The sequence below is a fragment of the Pan paniscus genome, chromosome 14, assembly GCF_029289425.2.
Source record: "Pan paniscus chromosome 14, NHGRI_mPanPan1-v2.0_pri, whole genome shotgun sequence".
Lineage (NCBI taxonomy): Eukaryota > Metazoa > Chordata > Mammalia > Primates > Hominidae > Pan > Pan paniscus.
In genome coordinates, this window is record NC_073263.2 from 77612130 (window position 1) to 77636966 (window position 24837).

The 24837-nt window shown below is 34.4% G+C and overlaps 1 long non-coding RNA gene across 1 annotated transcript in view; it reads right to left on the reverse strand.

Moving 5' to 3' along the window:
- LOC134728804 (uncharacterized) overlaps positions 1-24837 on the reverse strand; it is a 598754-nt gene that overhangs the window by 24568 nt on the left and 549349 nt on the right. The window lies entirely within an intron of this gene.

Here is a 24837-nt window from a genome sequence, read left to right on the forward strand (position 1 = left end):
AGCTAAACATCCTTCTAGCTCAAGTGCAAAGGATTTCTTTATCAGAAATACTTCTCTGAAATCCCCAACAGAGTAGTCTTCCTATTTTGAATTTCCATGATGATTTTTCTATACAACTTTCATAGTATCTTCTATTTCCTGGATCCTTTGCAGAGACAGAATTTATATTTCATATACTTTGTATTTCCAAAGAGATATGAGGTGCCCTTGCAATGGACACATAAGATGCATTCAGTGACCTTTTATTGAGCATTGACTATTTGTCAGGTACTGTGTTCACTGCAAGCTATTCAATAAATATCTACTCAACAAATGGTTCACTCATCAGTTGCTTTGGAGGAAAACTTCAGAGTAACATGATGTGGATGAAAATGTATTCGGAGGCAGAAAAATAAAAGGAAATGAGTCATAAATATATCTTCTGGTAAATTACAGAATTTCACAAAACCATTTGTAACCTTGCTTTGTTTATGAAAATCTCCACAAAAACCTAGCAAGCAGTTAGATTCTAAAAGCAATTTGAAAAAATGATACCCTAGAAGAAATAAATGTTTTCCTCAGCATGGAAGGAGTTTTAAAGGGTTTTGTAGTTTGCTCTATAGTTATAAACATGTCTTTTCAGTAATTACACAGTGACTAACTTTATATTAAAGCTAAATACTTAACTTGAAATGTATTTGGTTCTTCAGATTAAGTATAGACTAGGAAGCTTTGAATGGAAAGCTAAGTATGAGTTATAACAATAAAAAATGAAATCTAGTTGGAGTTCTTTCCTTTTATTTAAACCTATAATCAGCCTGTATGGTTTTAGTCACATTCACTCCTTTTTCTTATTTCCTTTCAAAAGCATTTACTTAAATCAGACTTTTCCCTCATCTCTCCCTTGGTCACCTTGGAGACTCAAGCAAACACACTAACTCTTACTTTCATAAACTCTTTCTCGTTCTTATTCCTGGCAATGTAGAATGCATTTGACCAACTCAACATGGCACATCCATATGGGCTCTGTTTCCACAGCAAAGGGCTTTCATGTTAACTTTCACCAGGATATCTGAAGTTCTACTCACCCTCCAGGGTGAGTAGATAGGGCATCTGAGTCCAATCTACTTCCAGGCTGAACAAGCAAGGCTCTAGAGAAAAATCATCATTTGGGGGTCAATTTACTTAGGTATACCAATAATGATGTTCTTATCAATAGTTGTTGAAGGAATGGTGACATACTGGCTGGCACAAGTCTTTACTTATTGACTTTATCCTCGTTTTCAAGGAGAGACTATAAAAGCACTTTCTGTACAGTATAATGCTTCTCTAGGTACGGTGAATAGACACTTTACTGTTTTCCTATTTACTTGTCTAATATTTAGCTAATGTGTGCTTCTTCTATTTTCTCCTCTGAGGCTTCTTTCTTCTAACAGTCCCCTCAAAAATGAAAGAAATTTCCTATATCAAGTATCTACTGTTTTCCTTTTGGCTGATTGCTGGTTTTCTCTACTTGGAAGCTAATTTTTAAGAGGCAGGGAGCATGGGTGAAATGTTCTCTGAGCTCTTCAATGTTGACAAAATAGGGGTGCCAGCACCTTGTTGATAGTTTTATCTTATATACATCTGAAAACCTCCATTTTCAGATAAGTGAACTACAAAGTAAAATAACTGCTTCTGTGCTGCATGAGGAGGCCACCTGATGCAAACGGAAAACTTCACAAAGAGAATGTAAGTCCAGGACAGGGGGCTTGTTCAGAGAAAGTGTTCAGTGAATGTTTGCTGAATAAATGAATAAATAATGAGGGAATGAGAGCTAACACTGCTGAATACACACGATGGCCATTCATATTTTATAACAGAATCCAGGACTGTAAATATCATTAACATCTGGCAGACTGTATCCTGATTAGGTTAATATGGTCTCAGCCACAGTGGTTTGGCGAAATAACTTGTTCTAAACATGTGGCCAACTGGGAATATGATTCTCAGTAAAAATCTTGTCTGTGACTTTGGATCTCCTTTAAAATTTTCTTTAAAAATGATTCTATTTTATGTTTATTATTGTAAACATCTCTTATTTTTTTCACAAGCAGATGAGAAATATAATTAATTACATGATGTAAAGGCAGAATATGTAAAGAAACACTGCCTTCTGAGGTTGGCCCCAGAGGAGAATCCTGTGGTAGGGATGTGAGCTTCACACAAAGCTCTCGCCACCCCCTTGGGAGTTGTTTGCTATCCCCATTACAGGTTCCAGGGGTGCAGCTTGTTCTTTAACCTGCTGGTCCAAGTTTTATTCTTGTTTTACTGTAGTTTAACTGAGGTTGAGTGCTTTTCTATATTGATTCCAAAAAATCAGGAATAAAAAGGAAAACAATTATAGGAAATATAAGAAATGTGGATAATCCAGAAGATTTGCATCTTGCTCATTGCATCACATATTGGCAAACTTTTTCTATAAAGGGGCAGGTAGTACGTATTTCAGACTTGTGGACCATATTGTCTCTTTCGCAACTGCTCAACTTTGTAGTGGTAGTGTGAAAGCAGCCATAGACAATATGCAGATAAGAGGCTGAATCCCAGTAAAGCTTTAGAAAGACAGGCAGAGCCAAATTTGGCTTGCAGGCCAATAGTTTGCCCACCCCTGCTCTAGATTGCCAGACCTAATCTATTCCCTCAGGCAAAATATATTCATGACAAGTTCCTTCCCTTACTAACTCCATCATCTGAGCATGCCCCTTTGGACAGTTGCCTCTCTCAACCTCCAGACGGATGAGGGAGGTTAAGGATGATGGTACCTTGAACTTTTTTTTGGTCTGAGGTCCTACCCCTTCCCTCTCTTTGTAAAGTCCAAAATATTATAATATGGTCAGTTATAATGCAAGAATTACAGCATCATCATAAGATGCAAACTCGTCTAATTACTAACCAGAGACTCATTTCCTTATGAAATTTTTAGAAACATAATACAATTATTCTTCTTACTATTGGATCTGTTGTTTATTCACAGCAGAGAAGGCACACAGGGGCCTATGTTTGCTTTGTGTTTCTCAGTGAATCCTGCATAATGCAGAAACAGTTTCCTGCTCAGTTCAAAGGCATGTATTGGTACAAAGTCCTGAAAGGAGCTCAATGAAGGATGGGAGAATGGAGTTATCTATATGACCTCCACATATATTCTACCTACATTCCCACATGAGCTGTTATTGGGACTTTTGTACAAAAAATTACCCCTAAAAAGATCTCTCCTTCAGCAGAATGAATCACAAAGCCCATTTTGTCTCTGCTATAATTCCAACTGAAGAGTCTGGGTCAATTTGGATGAGGTCCTTTTTATTCCTCCCTGTGCTTTTTTTGAAGTTCAGAGTGTAACTGGACCATGGTGATGCTCAGATAACTTGTAGGATAGTTCATGCAGCTGGTACATGTATGCTGATCTTATTCCAGACAGGCAATCATTAGGTTAGCTCATAAGATCATGATGCTCTTCATCAATGGCATGACCTAACAGTGCAGGCTTTGATCTGCACTCCTGACATTGTCTGTTGGATCTGTACATCATACATTATCTTTTAAATATGCATGTCTGATGTTCCCTATGTCCCATTGAGAAATCTCCTTCATTGTCATTTTTGGGGGCACTTCCTCACTCTGCCACTATACAGTGCTCCAGGCTCATCTTTTATATTTACTGCCCCAATCCTAGAAGTGACCATTTCTACAAAGATCAATTGTTTCTTTCATTGGATAATGTGGCTGTATTTCAGAAGCTCTGGATGCAAGGTGTGACAAATATCATTTTTCAGTAAGATTACAAGAAGGTGAACTCTCTTTTAAGATCTTCTGTTGAGCAGTGTCTTTTCAACACCTTTCTTCAGGATCCTGGGGTGGTGGGAGGAAGGTGTGCATTCACAAATTTTAAGGAGTTTCTCAGGAGGCACCATCATTGTTGAGACAGGGCCCTTGCCAATGGAACATTTCTCACAGCTGCTTATGAATAAAAACAAAGGAAGGACTGTAAGCTTGGATTCTCTGCAAGCTGCTTCTACCACTGGCCTCAGCATTTAGCATGGTCACAGGTATGACAGTAGGTGGCGAGAGCTGCTTTACGAGACAACTTAGACTTGGAGTCTTTAAATTGAGGTGCTAAGTGAGCCTGCATTTTATATACCTAATACTTATTTTGAGCTTTCTGTAACCTGGAAAGGATAGAACTTATGATTGGATTCAACCTCCTGATTTGGTGGTTACTATGGTGATTAGGGTGGGGCCACAGGAATGAAAGGAATGATGAGTATAATATTATGAAGAAGACTTGGTGACTTATTACATACAGGATAAATGGGAAAAGGAAGAATAAAAAAAAGAAGAGTTTTCTGGTTAAAAGTGGTTAGTGATACTGTAATAAAAATAGGGACATTGGGTATTGATGCAGGTGCCTACCAGAAGGTTGGAAATGTGCATCAGAAACTCAGAAAAGAAAATCTGGGTGAATGGATTCAGGAGCTATTTTCACAGACATCATAATGAATTATTTTCTTCCATGGGTCTGACACGTGCCTTGAAAATTGTAGTATGTGTGCTGTGAATACTAATATATGGATGCAGTTTTCTTCAAAAAGGGATAATGGGTTGAATATGAAGTTACCTCTAAAGAATCAAACTCAATTTATTCACTCATGTTCTTTTAGGATATATGAATGTTAAAATCAAGATCTAAATAGCAACAACAACAAAAAAGACTAGTTCGATAAACTGCCAGACTACAAAGTTACGAGCATGTGCTCTATGCTAATATGAGAATTGCTGTGATTATAGGAACTCTTAGTAAATTGCATGTTTTAAAAAATATAAATTTCTATTCGTTGAGAAATGTGAAAGTTATTTTAAGGTTATATTTGTATTACATTTATAAACTATTTTCCTTGAAAGATATAATTCTTATTTTAGGTTACATTTTCATTTTATTTAAGAGATAGCAGTAGTTAACACTTTATAACCGCAACCATCAGTGTTTCTGGTAAGAGGAATGAATTAAGGGCTGTAGTTACATCTATGCTGATTGTTCATGTAAGTTACACTCACTATGAACTGTGGAGAACCAGTAAAGTCTTTTCTGTATCATATGTTTGAAATGTTGGAGGGCAATTTTGATATAAGTACACAAAGGGAGATAACTGAAAAGTGAAGTTAGGAATTTTACTTCTTTAAATGACATTAACAATTAGGTCCTATGTTCATGGGAAGGAGGTTTCAAGATGACTTTTATTTTTCTGTAAGGCATCCCTGAACATGACCAGGAATGTGGTTTAATTAAGTCTATTGAACCCACAATACAGAGAAACTAATTGATCTCTATTCTTTTTGTGCCCATAATCACGATCTCTGTCATGTCACTTTCTGCCTATTGATGATGGCACAGAGATGAGAAAAATATTTGACTGCTGCTTCCTTCTGCTGGACGTATGGTAGACATAATCAAATGCTCATTGGGACTCTGATGGTCCCTGTTGTGGATTCAGAATTCTCTACACAGTGATCTAAATGACTGTAATTGAAATATACAGTATAACCTATATCTCTCTTGTGCAAGAAGAAACAGAAACCTGTAGGAATATTGACTATTTTTACTCTGTAGATTTGGAAACTTCCAGTTAGACCTATCAAAGACAGGAATGTTGAAGAAACCGGTGGGTTCTCAGTGCAAACATTTGCTGATTGCACTTTGATTCAATTACTGTAATTTATCTTTGTGCTATCGAGTATTCCTCTTTAAATATCAGCACGTTAGAATTGATAGTTTAATGGGTTTTTGAAAAAAATCTTGTTAATCAACTTTGTATCATTGCCATTTTTGGAAGAGTCCTATTCACATCAGCTTTTGTCATGCTGCCTTCTGGTGCAATGAGTTGGCCTTAAATACGACCATATCTTCAACCCAGGACAAAATCAGCCAGAATTTCTCAGTACATTAATTACAGTTTGCACATCAATAAAATAGTAAACTGTAAGAAAAGTAGGGAAGAAAACATAGTAACTTGGTGGTGCTCCCCACTGTATAGACTCAACACCCTTTCTTCCCCACTTCAAACCAAGGATGGACTCTGGCTTTGACTGGGACAGACCTGAGGCACAGTGCCAAAGGGATCTAGGAGATTCTGTCTTTCCAAATGTGAATCAGTGTAAATCTGTGGTCAGATGACCTGGGCTTCAGCTCTAGTCTTGGTCTTACCATTAACAAGCTTTTACATACCTCAATTCCATTATCTATAAAATAAAAGTTATATAAATTATTATCTAGAATAGGTAATTCTACTTCTGAGTTCCTCTTGCCTTTTTTTTTTTTTTTTTTTTTTTTACTATTTTCTTTTGGATGGTCCCTAAGCTCTGAAGTGCAGAGAACTCCCCAGACCTGAAACTGAGGGATGACATGAAGCCTTTCCCTGCCCTTCCTTCATATTCCATACAACATAACGGACATGTCATGTTTCTTTTTCCACCTTAAAGCCATGGGAAAGATAAATTTCAATAAATAGAGAAAAGACAAACATGAAAGAGCAAATTTCCAAAAACTGAGAAATGAACATGAACAAAACATTTATAGAAGAATAAGTATATGTGAGCATACATGTGGGATTGTGTCAAAGCTCACTAGCCATCAAGGTAATACCAATTTATCACCAATATCATTGATAAACACCAAAGTAACATGTATTTTTTAAAATGATAGTAATACTTACTGCTTCCAGGGTAAAAATTGTTAGAATCTTTATGAAAAATAATTTAGTAACATGTACCAAGAACCCCTTGAACCCATTGTTTTCCCTTTTAGGATTTATTCAAAGAATCTATTTAGAAAGTTGAATAAATATTTCTGTAAAAATGTGTTATTAGTAAAAGTGGAAAACTGGAAGCAACATAAATATGAAACAACAGACAGTTAAATAGATTATGGCACATCAATGGAATGCCATATGATATGGTCATTTACCATGAGCTGTTAAAGAATTATAAATATTAACTTACAAAATAATTATGTAGTATTTACCAGAAGCATATTGTCATTTCAGTTATGTAAGAGTATGTGTGTGTGTGTGTGTGTGTGTGTGTGTGTGTGTGTGTGTGCATGCATATGTGCATGTATGTGTACATGGAAGACAACACATAAACATCAATCACTGTTAAGGAATTAAAAGTTCTCTCCTGAGAACTATAATATTTATATTATAAATAGTTTATAAATAAATTAATATTTATAATTTCTAAGTACAATTTTTATTTTTAAATTGGTAATACATCAAATTATGACGTGCTAAAGAATTTCAGTAAACATATTTTGTCAGATGTTTTTCTAATTTCAAACCATACTAGCACAAAGTGCAGTTTGTTACTACCAGTGATGAATTAAGGAAGATATTAAGAGAAGGGAGGAAATTTAAAATGTAAATAAAAATTTATATTTCTGCCTGGCAAAAAAAGAGAAAAGATCACAAAAAGATACTCTTCGAATTTTCCACTCTGGTTTTCTCTCTGGGAGTGAATCATTTTGCCAGCAACATTCAACAGTCAATTGGGATGTCTTTTAGTTGTTAAAGTAGCATACAGTGTGCCTGGCATAATCATTTAGAAGGTTTAATATTCTCTCACATAGTTTCTTTGGAGGAACATAAATATTACTTTAAGCTTGTCAACTTTCCCTTAATTTCTAATATAAATATTTAGTATTAATACTTTTCAGTCAAAACTACCCTAATATTGGAAAATGTCATAACTAGTAAATTCTTAAAAGTAAATGTTTGTTACTTTGTGTTGATTTCTAATTGAGCTTGCATTTGAAACATAGATGTCTTTAACAACATGCTCCCATTACAAGTCAATTGGATGTCTTCACCCCATACCATTTTCAATTGTATGGAGTTGCTTATTCTGGGTTTACAGTGACTCATTTTTAACTCCAGACCAAACAAAACAAAGAACACTGTAGATCTAAACTATAGTAACCCAATCTTGAAATTATTAAAAATACATGAACCAGATGGCAACCCTCCAGGGGTACATTATCTGCCACAGATATCAGATTAGAAATTTCCTTTCATAAGCAGATTGTTTAATAACACGCATTTTCTAGATCTCCACAAAAACCCCTGCATTTCAGTAAAATTGACTCAAGGCCAATTACGAAGGGGCCTGACCCAAACCATAGGAAATTAAAAATGGATTAGCCAATCTGTAACAAACAGAAGGTTCATTAAATTAATATTAGTATAAAAACTATACACAATACCATCCATGAAATATGTATTGCCTTATGAAGACATCATTTTACCTCATTGTCATTTTAATAACAATGTGTTTTGAACAGTTGATGCATATTGGATGTGAATGTTCTAGCCTAATAAGAAACTTATGAAGGAACCCAGGTGCTGCAAGAAATCCATAAGGTAGCTAGAGGATATTTCAAGACTTTTGGGCTCCCTTTAAGCAAATGAAGTTTTCTCTTCCCCGTTTGCTAGTGAATAAAACAAGATTACATGCTGAGCCTCTTGCAAAATTCAAACAGGGAGTGGCATGAAATTTTGCCTCCTGATTGAATTCTTTTTCAGACACACCAGATTACCTCAACTAGATCTCAAGTTCCTCTTTGTGAGTGAGCAGCAGTGATGTAAGTCAGCCCTGGATTCCATCTGAGGATTATTTGTTCTACCAGTGATTGTTAGTTTGCTTCCTTCTGTGGGTCTGTAGTTATTCAATAGGTTTCTGTTTGCTGTGATATAAAGGACTATAACATAAAGCTACTCATTCTGTCTGTGCAACTCAAACACAATGGGAACATGCAACCTCTCTTTTACTCTGCTGAAATATTTTTAAAAAATCAATTTGTACTATATCAACAATGTGAAGTTCATATATATTTAAAAGAAAGCAAAGCTTGTTCAAATTCCTCCTATTTTTACAATAGGCTATGAAATATATCTTTTCTCTTGGTAATTGAGTAATTGTTTCTTTAATATTTTATGTAACGAATGTTTATTGTAAGAAGCTTAAAAGAAGAAAAAATTCCTAATGTCTTTCTGCTTTTCTGCCTCACGATATATGAGCATTTTCGTGCCTTTTAAATAGTTTTGTGATAGTACCATTGGTGTTGCATAGTATTTTATAGTATGTGTGTTCTTTATTTTATTTAGACATTTCTCTAATAATAAATATGTAGGTTCTTTGTATTTATTTTTGGAATTATTAAATAATAAAATTTTGGTACTTATATTGTTCTTTGTTTCTCTCTATTTTAAATTCCTAAAGGAAATATTTATGGGTCAAAAGTTCTGAAAATTTCAACTTTTAATACGACTGCTGGGTTTATGGAAAAGCTGTGGAAACTTACGCTATCATCACAGTATGTTAAGAATGACAGCCATACCATTTCCATGCCAAAATTCTATATGCTATTAAACTATTACTAGTATTTATTAATTGATAACTTTTGCTTAATTTTTTGAATCAATTTTTTTGATTTATAAGAGTTTATATTCTATTAGCATAGTTACGGTGACCATTTTTTTCCTCCGTTTGCCGTGGAATATTATGTTAGCTTTTTATGTGTTATTAATTTTTTTAGTAGTTAAATCTACTTATTTTTTTCATTTGTTTGCTTTTGTAGAATAATATTGTGACTTGAAAGCTCTGAACTCTTCAGATATCACTTTTCCATGATTTTAATACTTGATTATCTCTTTAATACATATGCAATTTATTCTGATGTGTTTTATGATGTGGGTAGAATATTGATTTTTTTCAATAGTAAATTTTCCTAACATTCCTAACACCTTTTGTTGAATAGTCCATGTTATGTTTTTTACTCAAAACTTTTAAATAATTCTTGAACAACTTTAATCATTTTTCTATAAGCTGAATGTTTCTGGGTATCTTGATGAAACCTGACGCCAGATAGAAGGAAACAATCCTGTAACTTAAAGAGCTATGTAAGTTTGCACTACATAGGTTGCTTTTGTCTTTTCCTATGTTTATTCTTCTGCTACTTACTGTATTTATTAACAAATCTAATTTTTAGGTAACTTTAAAGTTACAAACCTTCAATATATTTACTTTTATTGAGATAAAGCAAAATTCTCCTAATGTAAATCATTTCTAATTGTTGTCTCTTTTCTCCCAGATATAAAAACACTCAATTGTGTACTTTTAGCCTTATTCTTTTTGTCTTTGTAAGTGACATATTTGATCAATGCCATTTGCAAAGGCCTTCACTATGTGTGCATCCAGTTAATCCAGCCAGACATTTGAGGAATTGTTCTAGAGATGACTTTATGGATTTGAAAGAATTCCTTATTTTAACTTATTCTGTGATTAGATGTATATCAGAAATGGTGCTTCCAGTAAAACATCATCCTTAAATAGCATGACAATCAGGGATTTTTTTAAATGACACAATATATATTGTTTTTAAAATACATATTTTTTGTTTATTAATAAGCTATTTTGGACCATTTTCATGCAACCTCTTTTTTCTTTTTGAACTCAGAATTTAATAGAGGTGAAGGAGCAATTGTCTATCAAGCTATAGTTTTTCTTTGCATAGAACTCTGAAAAGCAGAAAAAGTCAAATTAAATCACTGATTAGGAATAGCTTGAGGTGAAAAGAGTAAGCATTTTAGGAAGCAATTGAAGTCAAAAGATTGAAAAACTATAAATGAGAAGAAAGCCTGAGGGTGATTAGGTCAGTATTCTTGTCATAGGGAAATAGTTTTCTTCATTGTCTTTAATAAAATGTTTCTCAGTGATTCGAAATGACACCAAAAATAGCGCTATGAAATTTTTCTAATTGTTTATGCATCTTTATGGAGTCTGAAAGGTTTATAAAGGAAAGCTTTAAAAACTGGTAGGTAGAAATAACATGGAGATTTTTATGCCTATGATATTTTCCCCCAAATAGTGCTGAATTTAGAGATATGCACCATTTAAGCAATGCACATTTGACTAAAGCAATTCATCCCATTTGACCTATTTTAGAAGGTAGTTCTGGAATCTATGGATTATCACATTTTCCTCTTGTCAAGGTTGAGATTTCAGTTAGATCCAACTAATGCTTTCTATTGGGCATAAGAACAAGTAAAGAGAGGAAACTTAAGAGCAAAGATGTTTGGTTTCTTGGACTCCTTATGTAAATAACAACAACAACATTCATTGAATGTTAAGTACCAGGAACCATTCTAACTAACTATGCATGTGTGGGTATATACATGTATATATAGTTATAAACTGTTTATATATATAAATTAATATTTATCACTATTCTATGAAGTAGATACTATTCATATCTCCATCTAACATATGAGAAACAGAGGCTTACAGAGTTACGTAACTTGTCCAGGGTAATGCAGCTGACAGTGTTATTTGATTAAACAAAAGCTGAAGCCTTCCATTAAAATACATGAACAGTAAAAGAAGAAACAAATTGTATTGAGAAAATAGGTTTTGAATAAAAATTTGTAAGAACTCCAATTAGTCAACTTTATGTCTCTGGTTATAATTCTTAGTGAATACTGATTTTGGGGGTGGGATATGGGGAAATGACCAGTGGGAGACCTTGGAGATCTCAATATTTCTAGGTGAATATTCTCTCAGTAAATAGGAAGGCCATCATTAAGCCTGAAAAAGTAAATTTTAATATGTTTAATGAAACAATAACTATTGATATTCAGTGTTTTAAATATCTCTTTTATTTTAGTTTAGTTTGGGATTGAGGAAATATCTTACATTGCTGTTTCATTAGGACCTGAAACAACTGCACTGTCTTTTATAATGATGCTCTGTTTTTGTAATGATGCTCAAGAGGCAATATATGTCTTCAGCTATTGACATTTGGTCATTGCCAAGGTTCGTATCTGGATTTCAGACATCATCCTTTTCTCTGTCTCCTTCTGATATTTTAGGAAAATTGCATTTACCCACATCTCCACATTTTGACCAAAAAGAAAAGGAGAGACAAATATAAAATGTGTATCAAGGTCGAGTTTAGGGGAAGTAATTTTACTTATTAGAGGTAAACAGATTTTCTTCGCTAGCTAATATTACATAGGGCAATATTCTATAAAAGACTTGGAAATATATTGACAATGGGGCTTTTACTTACTTTTCTAGCATAAAACTAGATTTTTAAAAAACAAGAGTTATGTTCAATGGAACCTCATTTTTCTTTTTACGTCTTTCTTTCTTTTTTTTTTCTTGGTAACAAGGATTTGCTTGTTCTTCAGAAATTGAGCCAGAAGAGCAGTTTTCAGTTAATAGGATCTTAAGCTCCCACCACCAAGCTTAGCAATAATACATCCTTGATATTCTGAATATAAATTGCCACTTGACATATGTTGTCAATTCTATGGCAGCAAATAAAATGATACAATAATTATTGTTAGTATCTTTTGAAATTTACAATTAAGTTAATATTGTGATAGATGACTAATATAGTAAAATGTGAATTAATATTGAATAGTCCCATAAGACCAAAATAGATACATCAACCAAAATAGATACTGAACTTTTTATTCTATATACTTCTATATGTAAATATAAACTGTTAAATAAATTCAAACAATACATATAAACTAAAAATATAGTTTTATTTTACTTGTCCCCCTCACCTCATCTGCTCATTTCCTGGCAGGGCTACTATAAAAGAATACCAATAGACTGGATGTCTGAAACAGTAAATATTTATTTCTCACAGTTTTGCAGGCCAAAAGCCTGAGGTCAGGGTGCCAGCATGGATAAGTTCTGGTGAAGGCACTATTCCAGGTTTCTTGTTGTATCCTCACGTGGAGGAAAGAGGGTGAGGGAGCTCTCTGGGATTTCTTTTATAAGGACGCTAATCCGGTTAATGGCAGCTCTATCCTCATGACCTCATAGTCTACCAAGGCTCTTCTCCATGATACCATTCTCTTAGGGGTTAGGATTGCAACATATGAATTTGGGGATGACACAAATATTCGGTCCATAACAGCATGTACCTTTCTAGAACTTTTTCATGGTATAAAGATATAGAGATGTAAATATAAATATGTTTAATAGCTATATAGATCTTGCATTAAAAAAACACAAGATCATACTGTTTTTCTGCAAATTATTACTTAAAAATTGTCTTGATAATTGAGAATATACATATATATTTTAAGTGCTAGTTTTTCTTTTTATAGATTGACATTGTTAATTAAAGCCGTCCTTTCTGTAGTGGACATCTCCATACGCACAGACCCTATCAGAATTTGGGAGAATTCTTTGTTCTGACAGATCCTGTGGAGAAGCATAAATGAAAATGGAAGCTGTAGCAGAATCAGTGCTACAGAGCACTAAAGAGACTGTGAAGCATAGATTCTGTAGAGATGCACTTTCGTTTCATACTTTAGCAACTGTTATTCCTTTCTCTTCATATGCTGTTAAATCATAACCTGTCTCCTGCCCTAGTTTCTTCCAGACACCTTCCATGAAATATTTGGTCAATTACTGCAGGCTGCAGTAATTTTTATGATGCTTCTCATTTGTCAGAGGACTTCCACAAATCCCAAATCATCTGTTAGTCTTTACCCTCTAACATTCTTTAACATTTCCCAGAAGGCAACTCAAGCTATGATAAACCTTGCATTTTAACGTTCAACCTGATGCATTTTCTTTTTTTTTCACCCTTTGAAAGAGGTCCAACATTATTACTTCCATGCTTTTCATATCTGTTAGTGTCAATATTGTTTGCCAGACACAAAGTAAATGACAGAAAGAGAGGCCACAGCTGAGTAAACAACACTTGTTGCAGAATATACTGAACGTTGGATAAAATGGTAGAGCAGTCTGGCTGAGGCATTTAGAGCTTTGGCTGAGATTTTCAATAGAATGTGCTTTGCCAAGTTCTTATTGGCTAGGAACTCAAGGCACAGAGAAAATACAAATGCACGTTTGTTGACACAGACATATTGTTTGTTGTAAAGGGTTGTGATACACACATGTCATACGCCTGTGTTTATATATTATGTATTAGTAAAATTCTTCAGAGATAAAATAAGTGTTGTGTGGGCATGGCCAGTGGATTATATATTCATACATATCTGTGTGTGCACATGTAGATATGTGTGTAGCATAGACTTCTAAGAGTGGAAATGCTGGGGAAGAGATGTTGAAGGACTTAGCAAACTGGAACTTCAAATAGAAACTAATCTTTTCAATGCTCACTTCATTATATCTGTGTAACATACCCACAATATTCCGATGAAATCATCCAACATTACAGGGGATATATAGGAGTGTACAATTTAAATCTTACCTTCAAAGATATTATTTAAATGGGGAAGATAAACACTTTACATTAAAAAACTTTAGATAAAAATAAGTATTTTTTAGGTGGCATTGACTATGAAATTGTAAATGTAAGAGTGAAAAGTCAAAGGCTCTAAAATCAAAGAAATTTCCTCTAAAATTTTAAATTTTCAGAGGTGGGGCTAGCTTGTTATAGACCAGCTGTCTCCGAGAGACTATCTAGAAAATCTAGACAAAATTAAAGAAAAAATGTCTGTCAAAAAGGATTAGAGAGCTACCAAGAAGGCTAGAGGAGCCAAGAGCTCAAAAGAAGAAAGGGGTAAAATTAAACTGACATTTGGTACCACTTTTTCTCATCAAAGCACCTGCCCATTCTAAAGGAGGTTACTGAGATGATTAGAAGCTGAGCAAAACTGTTAGAAGGTCACAGGGTCAGAAACTAGATTCCAAAGACTACCAAAAAGGAGGGCCTAATTATACTCTCAAGGCTTCCATTGGTATTCCTGGAGGACTATACCCGTGGAGTAAGAGTGACCGTCTTGGTCTGTTCAGGCTGCTATAACAAAATACCATAGATTGGGTAGCTTATAAACAACAAAAATTTATTTGTTATGTCCTGGAGGCTGGGAAGTGCAGGATCAACGGTGCCGATAGATGCAGTGTCTCCCGAGGGCATGCTTCCTGGTTCATAGCCATTTTGCTGTGTCCTCATATGGTGGAAGGGGGTAGATATCTTTGGGGTTCCTTTTATAAGGGCACTAACTCGCCTCATGAGGGATCTGCCCTCATCCTATAATCACCTCCCAAAGGTCTCACCTCCTAATGCTATCACCTTGGCAATTAGGATTTCAACATATGAGATTTGGGGAACACAAAATTTTGACCATAGTAGTCACCTTTCACAAAGAGCAACCTTCAAAAAGCATAAAGCTTTGCTTTGAAGCAACTCAGTAATAGATTAAGTATGTTTGACCATAACAGCCTGCCAGATATCTCATCCAGAGACTCAAATTAGCTCTATGATATTTCATATAAAATGCTGACTTTCAAATTACCAAGAATGGAAGGAAATGACATTAAATAAATAAAATCTATGGGAAAATAAATGGAAAATAGACACAGATCTACAGGACATCCAGACATTCATAAAAATGAACAAGGATTTTAAGATAATTGTAAGCCCCAGTTACTGCAGTCACCACCATTTAATATGGTATGGATATATGCTTTCTTGGCTACTTTCACAAGTTCCTATTACCTGCCTGGATGTTTTTAAGCCATTTCAGTTTACTTCCCTTGCTTAATTTAGGTGGTGTTCTTTGTTTTTTGAACTGCTCTTCTCAGTACCTTTTGTATGCATGTTGATAACTTGGTAAACCACACATGAAGATACCTTTCTATGAACTGCGAGTTTATCTCCCTTGCTCAATTCTTCATTTCCCAGGACTCTCAAATAACCCTTCCTTCTGAACCTATAATCCTCTTTTCCCCCATTAAAAGTAAGAGTGGCGGGAACCTAAAGGAAGATGTATAACTCAACCACTTAAGTTGGAAAGTGTCTTGGACATTTTCTGCAGAATTCAGGTGTCATACATAAAACTACACAAAAGTGGAAATTTGGGATCTCAGACCCTTCATCAATTTGACATTTCTTAGTAATAACCTTGTCTTATTTGGACACTGAACTCCAGCCCCTTAACACACCTGGGAATTAAGGCGGGTGATCTTCTCCTGCAGGCCATGGCCTAGGACACCTTCTCTGTTCTTCTGAACTCATCTCCAGTGAGAACTGTGGGGGTTTAGTTGAGGACCTGTGGTACCTGCTGGTGAATGGTTGAAATAATCTCCTCAAGGAGAGCAACATGCTGCTCCCACTTATATAAGAATTATAGGTAACTGAGGCTTATTTTAAAATGTCCACAAGCTGGAGATAACTTATTATTTAGAGATCTACTGGCTAGAAGGGGATATCCAAAGTCACCTTTGTAAGAGAAAACATGTAGTTGACATATTTTTACTGTCTATCTAACATGCTTTTCTCTTTTATTGTAGTATTAGCCATGCCCCACCCTCATTTCTATCCCCTCACCACTGTAGAGAAGGGGTCAATGAAGATACCTTGTCTTTATGGTCAAAGGGATAGACATCTAATTCAGGGCTGGCCAAAATTGAGCCAGAGACTCCTTTTATAGATACATCCATCCATCCTCTTTTCTCCTCTACACCCGCCTTCCCACCTCCCCACCTCCCCCCCACACACCCCACTGAAACAGGGAGAGGTAACAGTGAGTTTCTCTTTCTTTGTTCTGGAACTGATAGGTAAAATTGTCTATGGTCTATTCATAAGATGAATTGTCTGTTCATCTTATGGAAGTGATCAAAACTCAACAGATGGAGAACAAATGCCAAAACTCATATACAAACACCATATGAGGAGATAGGCATGTTAATTTGCTTGGCTGTAGTAATCATTGACTGTGTATATCAAAACATCATGTTATACACTTCAAATTTATAAAAAATTTATGAAAAAAGGTTATAAAGATACAAAGAAAACCTAAAACACATAGACACACACAAGGAGAGAGAGACACAAGGGAGAGAGACAGAGACCATTTTGGTCATTTCACCTCTGAATCTAGGCTTGACTCTTTAGTCATGTCAGGTTTTAGTTGGCTTTTTGTAACTTGCACTAAGAGAGTACTTAGTAGCCCAAATATAAGAGTGGATGGCAAATACCCAAAATGGAGAGGCTCCTTGAATATGTGCAACATTGAAAAAGCTAATGAAATGTGAAGCAGCTCTGACACAGCTTCATGTAGAGTTGGATTTTAGGATTTTATCATGATCCTACTAACTTAGAATATATGATGCTTATAAAATATGATGTATATTCTTTACAACTATAATCTTAAAATTATTTTTCTTGTTTCTTTTAATGGAGAATTCAGAATAAAAATGGACCTTAAGAAATACATTCTTTCAGCATGCCTTAGAATTAGGTATCAAACAATGAATTACTTTATGTTAGGAGGGTTTTATGATTTGAAAAAAAACACATAATAGGGATTATTTTAAATATTTTTGAAACATTAATGTTTACTTATTTGTACACTATTATATATTCTTAAAATTTAAGACAAAAGAAGCTGAATTACTTTAGAAATATTGGTACAGTTGAAAAGTTTACCATCACATGGACTTTTTCTCAGTATTTGGAAATACTGGAATTCTACTTTAATATATTTCAATAACTTATCTTTTCTTTGCTTCTGAGGTGGAATGTTTTAATATCCCATAGAAGATCTTATATACATGGCATTTGAAAATGCAATCTTGACTGAAACGACTGTCTGAAACTATGAAACAGAATATTTATTCATTTATTTGGTAAGTTCAAGAAATGTCATGCTAGAGGTGGAGTAAGATGGATGAATAGAAGGCTCCACAGATAATCCTCCCCTCCTCCTGCAACCTGCAGGAACACCAAATTTAACAATTATCTACACAAAAATCACCCTCATAAGAATGAAAAACCAGACCACCAATGTGACACCATTGAGTCTGCAAGAACCACAGCATAACTGGGCTTGGAGTGCCTCCTAATGCAGACATGGCTGAAATCACGACACCTAAGTCCTTTCAAATATCTGTAAAGCTTTCCCAAGAAAGACAGGTACAAACATGCCCAAGCTGCACACTGCAATAAATACCTAAATCTTCAAAGCCCAGACACTGATGAACATCCACAAGCATCAACACAATCCAGAAAACATGACCACACCAAACACACTAAATAAGGAAGCAGGGAACAATCCTGGAGAAACAGATAAGTAATCTTTTAGATAGAGAATTGAAAATAGCTGTTTGAAGAAGCTCAATGAAATTTGATATAACACAGAGCAGGAATTCAGAATTCTATCAGATAAATTTAACAAAGAGATTGAAATAATTAAAAAGAATCAAACAAATTCTGGAATTGAAAAATGCAGTTGAACATAAGAATGCATCAGTCTCTTAATACTAGAATTGATCAAGCAGAAGAAATAACGAGCACGAAGACAGGCTAATGATTGACAGTACTCAGAGGAGATAAGAAAAAAGATTAAAAAACAATGAAGCATGCCTACATGATCTAGGAAATAGTCTCAAAAGAGTAAATCTAAGATTTATTGGCTTTAATGAGGAGGTAGCAAAAGGGACAGGGATAGAAAGTTTATTAAAAGAGATAATAACAGAGAATTTCCCAAACCTAGAGGAAGGTATCAATATGCAAGTACAAGAAGAGTACAGAACACCAAGCAGATTTAGCCCAAAGAAGACTACCTCAAGGCATTTAATAATAAAACTTCCAAAGGTCAAGGATAAAGTAAACATCATACAAGCAGCAAGAGAAAAGAAAGAACATACAATGGAGTTCCAATACATCTGGCAGCAGACTTTTCAGTGGAAACCCTATTGGCTAGGAGAGGGTGGTGTGACATAAAGTGCTGAAGAAAAAAAGAAACAAAAAAACTTTTACTCTAGAATAGTATATTCAGAAAAAAAAAAAAATCTCTCAAACATGAAGGGAAAATAACGATGGTCCCAGACATACAAAAGCTGAGGGATTTCATCAACACCAGACCTGTACTACAAGAAATGCTAAAGGGAGTAGTTCAATCAGAAAGAGAAAAAACATTGAGCAATAAGAAATCATCAGAAGTTTAAAAACTGACTGGTGATAGTACCCAGAAAAAAGCTCCAGAATATTCTAACACTGTGTTATGTAAACTACTCTCATCTTAAGTAGAAAGTTAAATGATAAATCAATAAAAATAATGACAACATTTCAAGACATAGACAATACAATAAATGTAAATTGAAACAAAAAAGTTAAAAACCAGGAGGATGAAGTTAAAGTTTAGGGTTTTTATTAGCTATCACTTTGCTTGTTTGTTTATGCAAGCAGTGTTTAGTTGTTATCAGCTTAAGATAATGGGTTATAAGATAGTATTTGCAAGCTTTATGGTAACCTCAAATCAAAAAATTGATACACAAAAAGTAAAAAAAAATCATACCACCAGAGAAAATCACCTTCACTAAAAGAAGACAGAAAGGAAGGAAAGAAGAGAAGACCACAAAACAACCAGAAAACTAATAAAATGGCAGGAGTTAGTCCTAACTTATCAATAATAACACTGAATGTAAATGTACTAAACTCTCCAATTGGAAGACTTAGAGTGGTACAGTGGATAAAAAACAAGACCCAATAATTTATAAGAAACACACTTCACCTATGAAGACATACATAAATGGAAATAAAAGGTTGGAAGAAGATATTCCATACAAATGGAAACCAAAAAAGAGCAGAAGTAACCATACTTACATCACACAAAATAGATTTTTAGAAAAAAACTACAAAAAGAGACAAAGTTATTATATGATAAAGGGACCAATTCAGCAAGATGATACAACACTTACATATGCATCCAATACTGGAGAACCCAGATATGTAAAGCAAATATTATTCATGCTATATATAGAGAGAGACCCCTAATACAGTAAGAGCTGGAGACTTCAACAGCCCACTTTCAGAATTGGACAGATCTCCCAGACAGGAAATCAACAAAGAAATATTAGACTTATTCTACAGTATAAACCAAATTGAACAAATATATATTTACAAAGCATTTTGTTGAATAGCTGCAGAATATGCATTCTTCTCCTCAGCACATGGATCATTCTCAAGGATAGAACTTATGTTAGATCACAAAATGAGTCTTAAAACATTTTAAAAATTGAAATAATATAAAGCACCTATCTTAACCACAGTGGAATAAACTACAGATCAATAATAATAACAATTTTTGAAATTGTACAGATGTGCAAATTAAACAATGTGCTTCTGAATGACCTGTGAGCCAAATAAAAAATTGAGGAAAAATTTTACAATTTTCTTGAAACAAATGGTAGTGAAAACACAAGACCAAAACCTATAGGATACAGCAAAAGCAGTACTAAGAGGGAATTTTATAACTATAAGCACCTACATCAAAAAGAAGAAAAACTTCAAATAAACAACCTAACAATGCATCTCAAGTAACTAGGAAACCAAAACCAAAATTAGCAGAAGAAAGAAATGATAGTGAATAGAAATAAATGAAATTGAAAGGAAGAAAACAATACAAAAGATTAATGAAAAAAAGTGGTTTTTTAAAAAAAGTTAAAAACATTGCCTAACCTTTAGTTAGGTTAAGAAAAAAAAAAGAGAGAAGACCCAAATAAATAAAATCAGAGGCGAAAAAGGAGACATTACAACTGATACTGCAGAAATTCAAAGGATCATTAGTGGCTACTATGAGCAGCTATATGCCAATAAATTGGAAAAATCTAGAAGAAATGGATAAATTCCTAGAACATACAACCTACCAAGATTGAGCCATAAAGAAATCTGAAACCTGAACAGATCAATAACAAGTAATGAGACCAAAACCATAACAAAAATTCTCCTAGTAAAGAAAAGCCCAGGACCCAATAGCTTCACTGATGAATTCTACCAAACATTTAAATAACAAATAGCAAATCCTACTCAAACTATTTCAAAAAATAGAGGAGGAGGAGATACTTTGAAACACATTCTACAAGGCCAGTATTACCCTGATAAAAAGCCAAACAAGGACACAGAAAACAAGAAAACTAAGGCCAATCTCTCTGATGAATACTGATGCAAAAATCCTAAAGAAAATACTAGCCAACTAACTTCAACACAACATTCCAAAGGTCATTTATGATGATCAAATTATGTTTATCCCAGGGATGCAAGGATGGTTCAACATATGCAAATCAATCAATGTTATACATCATATCAACAGAAAGAAGAACAAAAACTGTATAATCATTTCAATTGATGCTGAAAATCATTTGATAAAATTCAACATCCCTTCATGATAAAAACCCTCAAAAACTGGAACATACCACAACACAATAAAAAGCTGTAAACAATAGACCCACAGCTATATCATACTGGATGTGAAAACCTGAAAGCCTTTTTTCTAAGATCTGGAACAAGACAAAGATGCTCACATTCACCACTGTTATTCAAAATAGTACCAGATATCCTACCTAGAGCAATTAGACAAGAGAAAGAAATAAAGGGCATTCAAATTAAAAAGGAAGAAGTGAAATTATTCTTGTTTGCAGATTACATGATATTATATTTGAAAAAACCCCAAGACACTGCAAAAAACCTATCAGAACTGATAAATTCAGTAAAGTTGCAGGATGCAAAATGAACATACAAAAAATCAGTAGCATTTCTGTATGCCAGCAAGAAACAATCTGAAAAAGAAATCAAGAAAGTAACCCCACTGTCAATAGCTACACATAAAATGCAATAGCTAGGAGTTAACCAAAGGAGAGAAGATCTCTACATTGAAAACTATAAAATACTGATGCAAAAAATTGAAGAGGATCAAAAATATGGAAATATATGCCATGATTCTGGAATAGAAGAATCAATATTGTTAAAATGTTCATACTACCCACAGTTTCAATGCAATCCCTATCAAAATACCAATGATATTCTTCATAGAAATAGAAGATCCAATTCTAAAATTTGTGTGGAACAAGAAAACACCCAGAATAGCCAAAGCCATCATAAGCAAAAGGAAAAAAACTGGAGGAATCACGTTTCCTGACTTCAGATTATACTACAGAGCTACAGTCCCCCAAATAGTATGGTACTGGCATACAAAGAGACACACTGACCAATAGAGATTAATATTCTCTATTCTCAACACAGTGGAGAACCCAGAAGTAAATCTATACATCTACAAGTGAACTCATGTTTGACAAGGTACCAAGAACATACACTGGGGAAAGGACAGTCTCTTCAATAAATGGTGCTAGGTAAACTGGATATCCATGTGCAGAAGAATGACACTAGACCCCCATCTGCAGCATATGCAAAAATCAATTAAAATGGACTTAAAGACTTAAATCTTAGCCCTCAAACTATAAAACTAGTAAAAGAAAGGGCTGGGAAAACTTTCCAGGACATTGATCTGGGTAAGGATTTCTTTAATAATATGCTACAAGTGGCTGGGGGCAGTGGCTTACGCCTGTAATCCCACACTTTGGGAGGCCGAGGCGGGTGGATCATGAAGTCAGGAGATCGAGACCATCCTGGCTAACATGGTGAAACCCCGTCTCTACTAAAAAACACAAAGAATTAGTCGGGCGTGGTGGTGGGTGCCTATAGTCCCAGCTACTTGGTTGGCTGAAGCAGGAGAATGGCGTGAACTGGGAGGCGGAGCTTGCAGTAAGCCAAAGATCGTGCCACTGCACTCCAGCCTGGGCGACAGAGGGAGACTCTGACAAAAAAAAAAAAAAAAAAAAAAAAGCCACAAACACAGGCAATCAAAGTAAAAACGGACAAATAGAATCACATCAAGTTAAAAACCTCTGCACAGCAAAAGAAACAACAAAATGAAGAGACAACCCACACAATGGAAGAAAATATTTGCAGACTATTCATCTGACAAGAGATTAATGTCCATAATGTATATGAATCTTAACGCTATAGAAAAAATCTGATAATTCAATTAAAAATGGACAAAAGACCTGAATAGACATTTCTCAAAAAAGGACATGTAAATGTCAAACATGTATATGAAGAGGTGCTCAGCATCACTGATCATGAGAGAAATGCACCTCAAAACTACAGTGAGGTATCATTTTACTGCAGTTAAAATGGCTTGTATCCAAAAGGCAATAATAAATGCTGGTGAGGATGTATAGAAAAGGGAATCCTCATCCATAGTAGTAAAACCACTATGAAGAACAGTTTGGAATTTCCTCAGAAAACTAAAAATAGAGCTACTATATTATCCAGCAATGAAACTGCCAAGTACATACCCAAAATAAAGGAAATCAGTATATCACAGAGATATCTGTACTCCTGTGTTTATTGCAACACTGTTCATGATAGCCAAGATTTGGAAGCAATATAAATGTCCATCAACAGATGCGTGGATAAAGAAAATGTGGTACATATACACAATGGAATAGTACTCAGCCATAATAAAGAATGAGATTCTGCCATTTGCAACAACATGGATGGAAATGTAGGTTATTAAGTGTAAAGTGAAATAAGCCAGGCACAGAAAGACAAACTTCACATGTTCTCACTTATTTGTGGAGCTAAAAATTAAAACAATTGAACTCATGGAGATAGAGAGTAAGAGGATGATTACCAGAGGCTTGGAAAGGTGGAGGGATTGGGGAGTTGGGAGGAAGTATAATGGTTAATGTGTACAAAAAATAGAAAGAACGAATAAGACCTAGTATTTGCTAGCACAACAGAGTGACTATAGTTAAAAATAATTTAATTGTACATTTTAAAAACTGAAAGAGTATAATTAGATTGTTTGTAATACAAAGGATAAATGCTTGACGTGATGGATACCCCAATTACACTGAGGTGATTATTACACATTACATACCTGCATTAAAATATCTCATGTAACCCGTAAGTATATATAACCACCATGTACCCACAAAAATTATAAATTAAAGAAATGACATATTAATTTATTTAGAACTCAGGTAAAAACTCCCTATGGATACTAAAACATATTTGGGAAGTTCCTTACCAAGTTTGAAGGATACATTTCCAAAATTAATTATATGTAATAACCTTATTATATGGAATAGTTCGAACTTGAATACATGAGTTTTGGTTTGCCATGAACATAATGGTAAATACTAATGCTCTTGACTTATGATGGGGGCTATATCACAATAATCCATCATAAATTGAAAATATTTTTGACTTAATTTTTTTTTTTTTACTTACAATGTGTTTAACTGGACATACCTGTTGTAAGTTGAAGAGTTTACTAAATGGCATATCACTTTTGCATAGTTGTAAAGTCAAAAAATGATAAGTCAAATGATAAGTCAGGGACCACCTGAATCAGTTATTGTGTAATAGGTCGTTGATCTCTATTGCTCTTCAGATGTATAAGTTTATCTCCATTTTAAATTTCACACTGGTCTGTTTTTGAGGTGTTTACTTTTATAATTTTCTACCTTCTTCCTCTTTTTCAAAATCTCAACTTCACTTCTTAACTGCTGTCAGTATGCTAGCTTTTAGCTATCTCTCAGTTCCCCCTTCTTCTCTCTCTTCTTTGCCCTCTCTCTCTCTCCTCCCATTATTCTGTAGGCATCACATAAACTTGCTACTATCTATTTTTGATACTCATTTTAGTCTTTTTGGCTAACTTGCTGATTCTGTAAATTGAGACTTACAGATAATGATCCCTGAATAAATGAAGGGGCCACTTTACTTTTAGTAATGAAAAATCCTGTTACCTGTTTTCAGATAGCTATAACTGTCATTAGAAGACTCAGATAATGTTGGCAAATCTATTCAGATCAGTCAAAAAATAGTATTTCAGGACAATGTACAAATAGAAGACATTCTCAGTACTTATTAAATAAAGGAAGACTTTTGGAAAGTTTTTTTTTTCCTTTCTTTTTCCTTTTGATTTGAAAGGA